Raw genomic sequence first — 12,644 nt, 5'->3', positions numbered from 1 at the left:
CATCCAGATTTTTATTTCCTTGGCCTCGCTAAGGTGAAATCTGAGAAGGTGTTATCTTCCTTTGCATCTGCATCATCCATCATTAGCCATCATGGTAGCAAGTTGTGTTGCCAGGATCCTTGACACGGATGTTGGTAAAACCTTGATGAATGTGGAAATGCTCAAGTTCTTGAGAGCACGCTCAAGCGCTAGGTGTTATCATCGACGCTAACTGGGATTCCTCTCAGTTTCCTCGGCAATGCTATGACCTTTTCAACCAGTGAATTAACTCTCTAGTGTTGGGTTCTTCCCCAGTTACCAGAATCATTCCCAGCATTTGCATTTTGTTCCCAGCTTGCACCGCCAATGTGCCATTCTACCATGGGTCTCTTCCATTTCTGGTGATAAGCAAATTCATCCATTACGTTGTCTTCAACAAGGTAGTCCACATCATCCAAGTCCGAGTATGCCATTCTACCGACCCCCTCCAAACGATCGTTGTGAATTGCCTTAGGCTGGTATGAAGAGTTTTCAATGATCTCTGAATCAAAGGTAATCCTTTTTGCCACTTAAGGAAATAATCTACGAATCACCCTCCTCCAGGATGTTTCGTCGTGGTTTCATGGCAACTAAACTCCTCGCTACGTGGACAATATTTTACCACCTTCTTAAATGTGGAATTGTTGTCTACCTAGTGAACCTTCGTCATCCGTTTCTTTCCACCCCTCTTGATGTGTATCTCGTGTCTCAACTCGAGAGATGGTCCTATGTCTCATTCCGTGAGTTGTTCGATCATCGAGGAGATCGACCCTTCTAGAGTCTCCTTCTTCCCTCCATGTCATGTTGGCAGGATTTCTCAGAGCAAGACATCAAGACAAAGATGGTGATCGAATCAACGTTTCTATGAAGTGCACCCTGGATCGTGAAGATTATACTAGTTATGTTTCCCCTTCACCTTACCCTACGCTTGAATCTCGAGACGAGATTCTTGTTTAGTGGGGGTGAGTTGTCACATCCCTAGCTTCAGGCATTGCTCTAGGTTAGCTTCATGTGTGCATCATGTCTATATTTTTGAAACTTGAATTGAGGAATATTGGAAGCCTCAAAACCCTAAATAAAAGAGGGGCAAAAACCCTAGAAATCTCATTCATTGCTCCAAAATGCTCCTCTTAAATGTTTGATAATTTTTGGTAAGGGTTCTGGTCCCAACCAAAATATTGAACATTTTTAAGGAGTTATTTTTGGGACTTTGAATTTAATTCATTAGTTATTTGAATTTGAATTATATTCATATAATTAGAATATAATTTCAAATATCCCTGAAATATTTTATAAGCTTTTGGAAAAGTCCATCTAGCAATATAAAATATTCAGTGGAGTTTTTGGCATTGTTTGAATTATTTTTAAAATTCAAAACAGTGGCAAAATAATTTAAATAAAACAAAAACAGAAGAAAAATATAAAACAGAATGTAAATAAAAGCAGAGAGAGAGTTTTACCTCAGCTTACCTCGCAGCCCACCTGGCCCAACTCCAGTGGCCCAGCCGGCCCAGCCCACCTCCTTCCCCTTGTCCTCTTCCTCCTCTGCCAGGAGGACGAACAGAGGCGAGGCGTGGCGCGCGCCGACGCTGCCTCGGCCACCTCCTGCTTCCCCCTGGCCACCTCCTGCTTCCTCTCGTCGCCCTGGACCCCGTCCGCGACGCCACGCACCCCCCCAGGCCTCTCACTCTCTCCCCGAGCTCCTCTCCTCCTCTGGCTCTCTCGCGCGCAGCCACCGAACACACCCGCCGCCGCCGACGAGCTTCCCCGTGGCCACCGGCCACCCCTAGCCTCGCCGATGCGCCCAGGAGCTCCCCCTCGACCCCTCCTTCCTCCCCACCGACCCACGGCCCTACGGACGCGCCACAACGCCGCCGGCATCGCCGTTTCCATCGCCGGCCGCCGAGGATCTTCACCGTCAATTCGCCACCATCGTCGCTTCCCCGAGCTCGCTGACCCTCCCTGCACGATCCCCGTGAGTCCCTGCTTCGTTTCCCCCTAACCCCAAGCCCGATTACGAGCTCTAGCCGCCCCCTCTACCGGAGCCGAAACGCTCCGCCGCACGGACTCGTCGCCGGCGAAGCCCCGGTGACCAAATGGCCCCGCGCGTGCGTCCGTTGCACTCGCAACGACCCGTGGAGCAACGCTAGCGTGGCAGCTAGCTTGTTTGCAAGCTGCAGCGCTAACTCCGCACCCACCCGAGCTCCGGCCGCCGCCTAGGGCTCCATTCCGGCGAACCCCGGCCACCCCCGCACCTGCCGTTGGCCCCCCTAGATGCGCACGGGCACGGGCTACCTTCTAGTGCCCTTCGCACGTCCAGCCGCCGCCCGTAGCGCAACCCCGGTGAACTTCCGCCGCGTTTCGGGTCGCCGCCGGCCGAACTCCGGTGGCCAGTGACGTGGCGCTGTCATTAGCCACTAATGACGCGCTAACCAACCCCCTAGGCCACTGACAGCGGGCCCCACCCCTGGTCAAACCCCAGTCAGCGCTGGGTTTGACCGGGATTAGCTCCTGTGTCACTGACGTGTGGCCCCCACACATCAGGTTTGACCGAGCCAGCCCAGTTGACCCTGCTGACGTCACTATGACGTGGGGCTGACGCAATAAGTATTTTCTGGATTTAATATTATTCAGGAAATTTCAGAAAATAGCTAAAACTTCAATAAATCATAGAAAATTAACCGTAACTCCAAATTAAATAATTTATATATGAAAAATTATCAGAAAAATTCAAGGAATCCATCTGTACCATTTTCATGCATGTTAGAACAACTTATAGCTGCTGTTTAGCACAAATCATATAAAGGGCATTTAAATATCCACATATGGAGTTTGAATTTGAATCTTGGATTCAAACCAACTCCATTTAATCTGGTTTTAGTTGCATTAGCCCAACACACATTCATTTTGCCATGTCATGATCATGCATCATATTGTGCATTGCATTGATTGTGTTCCCTTCTGTGTTGCCGGTATTTGTCCCCTCTCGATAGACGTGATACCGATGATGTGATCGTTGACACTGATGAAGACTCAATGTTATCTTCAGAAGTGCCAGGCAAGCAAAACCCCTTTGTTCATTCCGATACAATCCTACTCTCTCGCTCCTGCTCTCTTTTAATGCATTAGGACAACACCGATTCATCTGTTACTTGCTGCGGTAGCTGAACCCCCTTTATCCTTTGCATGACCTGTCATTGCCACAGTAAATAGATGAAACCCACTAGCATGAGTAGGAGTTGTTTGAGCCCTGATGTGCCTACTCATTCATGTTTGTTTGTCATGCCTGCTACTGCTTAGAGTTGAGTCAGGTCTGATTCATCGGGGATGAATCAGAGGTGTGTGAACATGTCCTACTGTGTGAGCTAAGTGTGTGAACACGATTTGGTAAAGGTAGCGGTGAGAGGCCATGTAGGAGAACATGGTGGGTTGTCTCATTGCAGCCGTCCTCAGGAACTGAGTTCTGTGTTTGTGATCCATGATTCAGCTACTACCACGCATTGGGCCCGAAACCAATGGACCCTCTTGGCTTCTTGATCACCCTTGTCCTCTGTCCAGGAGTTGCAAGTAGTTTCTGGTGTTTGTAGTATGCTGGAGGCCGTGGGCAGCGCTGACCGTAGGGGTGGGCTGTGATGCGGTAGGCACGTGGCACGGTGTACCGGGCGCCCGTTTGGTGTCTCGGGAACCCTGTTCACATTGTTTGGGGCTGTGAGCGAAACTCCGGCCGGATCTCCTCATGGATGGAACCCGAATAGGCGATAAACCTGGACTAGAGACTCGAGTGTTTAGGCAGGCCGTGGCCGACACCCACGTTGGGCTTCCGCTTGAAGGTTTCCGAGTACATGTCGTGTAAACGGCGGTAAGTGGTGAGAGCGTGTGTGAAGAAGTACACCCCTGCAGGGTTAACATCATCTATTCTAATAGCCGTGTCCGCGGAAAAGGACTTCTGGGTTGCTTATATCAGTTCATAGACAAGTGAAAGTGGATACTTTAAAATGCGCAAGATAAGCGTGAGTGCTATGGATGGCGTTCTCGTAGGGAGACGGGAGCGGATCCATAGTGGTGTATTGATATGGTGAATATGTGGACTCGTGTGCGCCACCTCAAAAGAGTCGCTTGCAGTCGTAGTTTAGGATAGCCACCGAGTCAAAGCTGGCTTGCTACAGTCAAACCCCTCCACCCCCTTGTTGATAATGATGCATATGTAGATAGATCTGATGTAAATCTTGCTGGGTACATTTGTACTCACGTTTGCCTATTTATGTTTTTGCAGAGAGACTTCGGTCTCGCTAGTAGTTCCGCGTGGACTTCGACGTTTAGCTTGTTACCTCAGCTACGATCTTGTGCCCTCGGCAGGATCTAGTAGATAGTCAGGCTTCTTAGCCTTTTCCATTTATAGATGTCTGTACTCAGACATGATAGCTTCCGCTTGTGCTTTGATTTGTATGCTCTGATTGTTGGGTCATGAGACCCCTGTTTGTAATATCTCGCTCCTCGGAGCCTAATGAATAAATACTTGAGTCGTAGAGTCATGTTGTGATGCCATGTTGTATTTGCACATATCGAGCATATTGTGTGTATGTTATTGAAATGCTTGATATGTGTGGGATCTCGCTATCTAGTTGTTTATCCTTAGTAGCCTCTCTTACCGGGAAATGTCTCCTAGTGTTTCCACTGAGCCATGGTAGCTTGCTACTGCTCCGGAACACTTAGGCTGGCCGGCATGTGTCCTTCTTCGTTCCTGTGTCTGTCCCTTCGGGGAAATGTCACGCGATGAATACCGGAGTCCTGTTAGCCCGCTACAGCCCGGTTCACCGGAGTCCTGCTAGCCAAGTGCTACAGCCTGGATTCACTCGCTGATGACCGACACGTTCGATGCTGGGTCATGGATGCCTGTCCCTGTAAGTCTGTGTCACTTTGGGTTTATGACTAGCCATGTCAGCCCGGGCTCCTTATCATATGGATGCTAGCGACACTGTCATATACGTGTGCCAAAAGGCGCAAACGGTCCCGGGCAAAGGTAAGGCGACACCCGTAGGAATACCATGCGTGAGGCCGCAAAGTGATATGAGGTGTTACCGGCTAGATCAATTCTGAAAAATTAGGATGACCTGACGAATTTGTATACTGGTCTACTGCAAGTGTAATGGGTGTTTTATCGCTCTGGTAAAAAATTAAAATTAATTTCGTGAGCATAAAAGTTTTTGTTTTTTCAGCAGGATCAAACAACTATTACCCAAGAAGAACCTAAAAGCTTTACTTGGCACAAACACTAATTAAAACATAAAAAACACAATCATAATAGTAGCATAACTGTGCTAACACACAAGAACAGGAAGCAAAAAGAAAATATAAATTTTATTCATTGGGTTGCCTCCCAACAAGCGCTATAGTTTTACGCCCTTAGCTAGGTATAAAGCGAGGATCTAAGTGTTGTCATCTTTGGCCAACTCTTCAATAAAAAACTTAGAATCCTTCAAGGATTTAGCATAAAGATTTTCAATAACAATATTCCTAGGAATAAATTCGAAGATTTCATTCTTGCAAAAAAGGATCTCTTATCACTTCAACAAAATCCGGGTGAACTCTAATCATCTTAAGATCTCCATTATTACTATTGCTAGAAGTTGCACCCTTGTTCCTGGATTTCCTACTCTTTACATTAGTTTCCTCAGTAATTTTAGTGGTAGTAAAAGTTGTGCTTAGGTTACTAAAGATTTCTTCCAATTTATCGATCCGAGACGGACTTTCTTCTATTATTTCATGGATTAAAGTACCCCTCTCTTTTAACAACTTAAAAATATCTCCCGCTTTTGACCCAAGATGAGTAATAAAATTATGCATCTTTTTATATATTATTTCCATATGATCTTCGGTGAGCATTTTCTTTTCGATAGCATCTAATCTTTCCATAACGTGCTCAAGAGTCAAAATTGTTTCATTAACCATAAGAGGTGGTGAACCCACTAAACTTCCCATAGCATTAAGGGCATCAAAAGGAGGACTCATTAAGACATTTCCACCGGCAATCGTATCAAGGACGAATCTATACCAAGTGGTGATACCAACATAAAAACAACGTAGAAGCACAACGGTAGATTGCTTACGGATAGATCTATTATGAGCATTGCAAATTCTATACCAAGCATCTTTTAAACTTTATCCTTCCCTTTGTTTAAAGTCGAGGACTTCATCCTCGGGAGTGCAAGCAATAGAAGGAGAATTATCCATAACGGCGAACAAAGATGCACTCAGAAATAGATCTGGCAAGAAAACGGTGAACGAGAAAGAGAGGCGAATAAAATGGAATTTTTTTGTGAATTGGGGGAGAGGCAAATGGAAAATAATGTAAATTGCAAGGAGATGAGATTTGTGATTAGGAACCTGGTTATGAAGAAGATCCTCCCCGGCAACGGCGCCAGAAATTCCTTTTGATTGCTCTTTGACTATAGCGCCAGAAATGCTCCTGTCTGCTAGGACTATGTTGGTATTTCTCCAAAGAGGAAGGGATGATGCGGCACAACCACGGTAGGTATTTCCCTCAGTGAAGAAACCAAGGTTATCGAACCAGTAGCAACACAACGTAAACAACACCTACACACAAAAAACAACACCTCGCAACCCGACATGTTAAAGGGGTTGTCCCTCCCTTTCGGGTAACGATGCCAGAAAATTGTAGTAGATTGAAATAATAGATCGCAAATAAAATAAATTGCAGCAAAGTTTTTTTTTGTATTTTTGGTTTAATAGATCTGAATAAAAATGCAAAGGAAAAGTAGATCACTAGCAAATATATGAAGAAGAATACCCGGGGGCTGTAGGTTTCACTAGTGGCTTCTCTCGAGAAAATAGCAAACGGTGGGTAAACAAATTACTATTGGGAAACTGATAGAACCTCAAATAATTATGACAATATCCTTGCAATGATCATTACATAGGCATCACGTCAAAGATTAGTAGACTGACTCTTGCCTGCATCTACTACTATTACTCCACACATCAACCGCTATCCAGCATGCATCCAGTGTATTAAGTTCATGGAAAAACGGAGTAATGCAATAAGAACGATGACATGATGTAGACAAGATCCGTTTATCTATTGCGTAGATATAGATCCCGTCTTATTATCCTTAGTAGCAACGTTACATACGTGTTGGTTCCCTTTTCCGTCACTGGGATCAAGCACCGTAAGATCAAACCCACCACCGGGCACCTCTTCCCATTACAAGATAAATAGATCAAATTGGCCAAACAAAACCCAAATATTGAAGAAGAAATACGAGGCTATAAGAGATCATGCATATAAGAGATCAAAGAAACTCAAATAACTTTCATGGATATAAAAAGATATGACTGATCATAAACTCAAAGTTCATTAGATACCAACAAACACACCGCAAAAAGAGTTACATCATATGGATCTCCAAGAGACCATTGTATTGAGAATCAAGAGAGAGAGAGAGATGAAGCCATCTAGCTACTAACTACGGACCCGAAGCTCTACAAAGAACTACTCACGCATCATTGGAGAGGCACCAATGGAGGTGGTGAACCCCATCCGAGATGGTGTCCAGATTGGATCTGGTGGTTCTGGACTCTGCGGTAGCTAGATGAGTATTTCGTCGACTCCCCCAGGGTTTTGGGAATATTTGGGTATTTATAGAGCAAAGAGGCGGTCCTGGGGGCACCCGAGGTGGGCACAACCCACCAGGACATGCATGGGCCTCTTGGCGTGCACTGGTGGGTTCTGCCCCCCTCGGGGCACCCCCCAAGCGCAGCCAGGGCCCGTTGTGTTCCTTCTGGCCCATAAAAAATCTTCGTAAAGTTTCGTGGCATTTGGACTCTGTTTGATATTGATTTTCTGTGATGTAAAAAACACGAAAAAAAACATGAACTGGCACTTGGCACTATGTCAATAGGTTAGTACCAAAAAATGATATAAAATGATTATAAAACATCCAAGATTGATCATATAACAGCATGGAACAATAAAAAATTATAGATACGTTGGAGACGTATCAGTGGGCGCAAAGGCAGCCCCCTCCACCCATTTTGGATTGTAATCGAGAGGAAGATAACTGTTCTGAGGGGGATTCAGAAGGATAAGACCACTCCTATTTACCCCCTGAGGTCTTCGCTCTAACTTGGCATACTTGGTAATATCATGCATATGGTGCCTTGCATTGCTTACTTTATACATCAAATATGTCATCTGCTTAGTTTAGGCATGCTTTGTGTGAATGCCATCTGTTTAGTTTCTTTATCGTATATGTGAATCATGCAATGCCATCTTGTCTAGCCAGGCATCATATATGTGAATTTTGCAATGCCATCTTATATGTGAATTACATCATGCCATCATTTTTTATTACATGTTAAATTTGTCAACAATTTTAGTACATTCAATTACTCTTCCTGTGCATTAGCCATTCGGCACAGTCATGGAAAAATCTGGAGAAGAAACAAGGTCCTCAGAGCATACAATGCTATCTGACAAAGCGCATTTCTTGCTGGTTACGGATAGCTCCTCAGAGGAGGATTCAGAGACAGATGACCAGTCCTATTCCCCCCCGAGGTGCATGCTCTAACTTGGCAGGGTTATGTTGCTCATATCGTGCATATGGTATCTTCAATTGCTATGTCATTTGCTTAGTTTAGACATGCTTTGTGTGAATGCCACCTGTTTAGTGTCTAATTACCATATATGTGAATTATGCAATGCCATCTTATTGCAAGACATTATATATGTGAATTATGCAATGCTATCTTGTTGCAAGGCATTATATATGTGAATTATGCAATGCCATGTTGTTTAGCCAAGCGTCATATATGTGAATTATATCATGCCGTCCTTTTTTTGCATTTCTCGTTGCATTTGTCGACAATGTTTGTATATTCAACTGCTCTTCATGTGCATCAGCCATTTTAATTGGTGATGGAGAAATCTGGAGTGAAAACAAGGTCTTCAAATCAGACAATGCTACCTGCTGAAGCATATATCTTGCTGGTTACAGATAGCTCTTCAGAGGAGGATTCAGAGGCAGATGACCAGTCCTATTATCCCCCTGGGGTGTATGCTCAAACTTTGCAGGGTTATATTACTCATATCATGCATATGTTGTATTGCAATGCTTAGTTTTTATGTCATATACACAATATTGAATGCCATCTCCTTAGTTGACACATCATATATGTGATTGCCCTCTGCTCACTTGCTTAGTATATAAATCATATATTTGAATTATATCATGCCATGATGTGTACATAGACAGCATGTATCTGAATTATGGCATGCCAACCCATTTTTTAAAGACATAATATAGTTATATCATCTCATCATGTTTACATAGTCATCATATTTTGAATTATGTCATTCTATCCGTGAATTATATCATGCCATCATGTTTCCATCGACGACATGTTTGTGATTTATGGCATGCCAACCACTTTAATAGACACATCGTATAGTTATATCATGTCATCATGTTTACATAGTCATCATATTTTGAAGTATGTCATTCTATCCTGTTTAGTTAGCCATCATACATGTGAAATTGTGTCGTGCTATCCTGTTTAATTAGCCATCATATATGTGAAATTATGTCCTGCTATTCTGTTTGGTTAGACAACATAAATGTGAATTATGTCATTCCCTGTTTTCTTCCCTACTATCCATTGCACTTGTCTATCTTACAATGTTTGTACATTCAATTAATTTTCTTGTTTATCAGCCATTTCAATTGGATGGGGTGATGGCAGTATCTGTGGGAGTAAAAACACAGTCTTCAAAAAAGATCATGCTACATGTCGATGCAGATAGAACCACGGTTGTACTTGCCCAAGAACTAGCCCCACCACACATAACCCAGACTCATGCAAATTGTACCCCTACCCAGTTGGACAGAGAACCAGCTACACCCCTTCTACCCCAATCCCAGCAGATAGTAACCCAGTTCCAGTTGACACAGCATCGTCTCCACCATAGAGCACCCAAACACGAGCAGTTTGTAAGGCAACTGTAGTGCCCAAAGCACGAGGACCACCACTCCGAACCCCAAGTCAACGCTTAAAGCAGAAGAAGAATTGTGCTCAGGTTAGGTTCCGTAGCTATGGTTCATACTACTTTGTTGTTGCATCATTGTATTTACTCATACCAACTAATTTCAAATTTGAAGGATGCAATTGAAACTCCAATGCGCAATAGGTATGTTTTAAACATGTTTCTTTAACGTTTTTGCTGTTGTAACTTGCTTTATGTTGATTTCAGTTTCAATTGAATAAACAATTATGTTCTGCACATTACAAGTGTTGTTATTGCTGTGTAGTTTCCCACACTTATATTCTGTCGATGCTGCTTTGTCTTAAATAGATATGATTCGAAATGTCTCTATCTTGATTTGGCAACATAAACTAGAATGGTATAGACCATACAATGACCATACTACATAGATATATGTTTGTTTCATGTTGTTATCCTGTCCACCTTACTACTGAACTGGTTTACCAAAATGAGTTTCATATACAACATGGTAAACCTGTGATGTGTTTGTTTGTTTCTCTTTTAGAACGCGGATAAAATATTGGAGAAGAGTACCTCGTTATGCAATGGTAAAGGAAGTAATGCAGATAAGGTTCAAGATAGTGAGACATCCCTGTTGGTATCCAAGAAAGCTGATAAAAACTATATTGAAGACACTAAGACAACCCCAAAGTCAAGGTTTGCATACGAGTGTTCTAACTAAAATGTTTGCGATGATTGTTTTATATGTAAAAAGAGAATTGAACTACGGCTTGGGTGCCATTAATGGAGAGGATGTGAGCAAGGTGGGCGGACATGGAAGTCAAAGGGCTCACTTCCCAGTGAGCCTGCACAGCGTACATCTCGCATGCTTCCCAATGAGCTTGCGCATTCGAGGACAGCTTGCATGCCTCTCGGTTAGCCTTCGCACCGGATGGCGCTTGCACGCCTCCTGTTCAGTCAAGGTCAAGCAGCTGTCCGCACGGCACCTCCTACAGCCATTAAAAACCAAGACACATGGCGTCACGTGAATGGTTAACAGAACACACACGGTTTGAATTATACAAACGTTTGAGATATTAAAGTGGCATCTATTTTTTTCAAAATGCCTTTGTTGGCTTTCATTATGTGAGTGCGCCTTCTCTCAAAATGGACATGAAAAATACCACAGCATGTCGGGTGCCATTCCATGATAGCATGCCAAGTTTCATGAATTTCAGACGAGTTTTGGATTTACTAGAATTTAAAAACCAGGCATATCAATGTTTTGTCGGCAATCAACAGTTCACTAGTGTTTGAAATTCTTTCCCATTTCTTGCATGGGACCTAAGCCTGCACCCAAGGACACAGATTTGATTTTCAACCAATTTATATGCATTGGAGCATGTGCATGTAGTTCAAATTTGAAGTATGCACATAAATGCATTGAAAACTCAGTTAATGCATAAAAATGTCCAAACGAACCCCGAAAAATCAAAAAATTCACACAACACTCCTGTTATTCTATGTTGACATGAGAAAAATTTTGGAAGCAATAAGAGGCAGTGGATATCGTTTCGTCCCCAAAGGTGGGCGTTCCCTACCGAAACCATGATGCTTGTTGTGAGAAGCTCTGGTTTGTGAGAAGCATATACCCAAACGGGACAAAAAATTTACAACCGCATGTTGATGCCGCTCCATGAAAGCATACCAAGTTTCATGAATTTCAGACGAGTTTTGGATTTACTAGAATTTACAAACCAGGCATCTCAATGTTTTGCCAGCGATCAACGGCGCCCTGGTGTTTGAAATTCATTCCCATTTCTTGCATGGGACCTAAGCATGCACCAAAGGACACATATTTGATTTTTCAACCAATTTATATGCACTGGAGCATGTGCATGTAGTTCAAATTTGAATTATGCACATAAATGCATTGAAAACTCAGTTAATGCATAAAAATGTCCAAACGAACCCCGAAAAATCACAAAAATTCACACAACACTCTTGTTGTTCTATGTTGACACGAGAAAAAATTTGAAAGCAATAAGAGGCAATGGATATTGTTTCATCCCCAAAGGTGGGACGTTCCCTACCGAAAACCATCAAGCTTGTTGTGAGAAGCTCCGGTTTGTGAGAAGCATATACCCAAACCTGCCCCAAATGGGACAAAATTTTTACCACGGCATATTGATGCCGCTCCATGATAGCATCCCAAGTTTCATGAATTTCAGATGGGTTTTGGATTTACTAGAATTTAAAAACCAGGCATCTCAATGTTTTGTCGGCAATCAACGGTGCCCTGGTGTTTGAAATTCATTCCCATTTCTTGCATGGGACCTAAGCATGCACCCAAGGACACATATTTGATTTTTCAACAAATTTATATGCACTAGAGCATGTGCATGTAGTTCAAATTTGAATTATTCACATAAATGCATTGAAAACTCAGTTAATGCATAAAAATGTCCAAACGAACCCCAAAAAATCACAAAAAATTAACACAGCAATCCTGTTGTTCTATGTTGACACGAGAAAAAATTTGGAAGCAATAAGAGGCAGTGGATATTGTTTTGTCCCCAAAGGTGGGACGTTCCCTACCGAAACCATGATGCTTGTTGTGAGAAGC

Source organism: Triticum dicoccoides, chromosome 5A, assembly GCF_002162155.2.
Source record: "Triticum dicoccoides isolate Atlit2015 ecotype Zavitan chromosome 5A, WEW_v2.0, whole genome shotgun sequence".
NCBI classification, from domain to species: domain Eukaryota; kingdom Viridiplantae; phylum Streptophyta; class Magnoliopsida; order Poales; family Poaceae; genus Triticum; species Triticum dicoccoides.
This window is presented reverse-complemented; position numbering follows the sequence as displayed.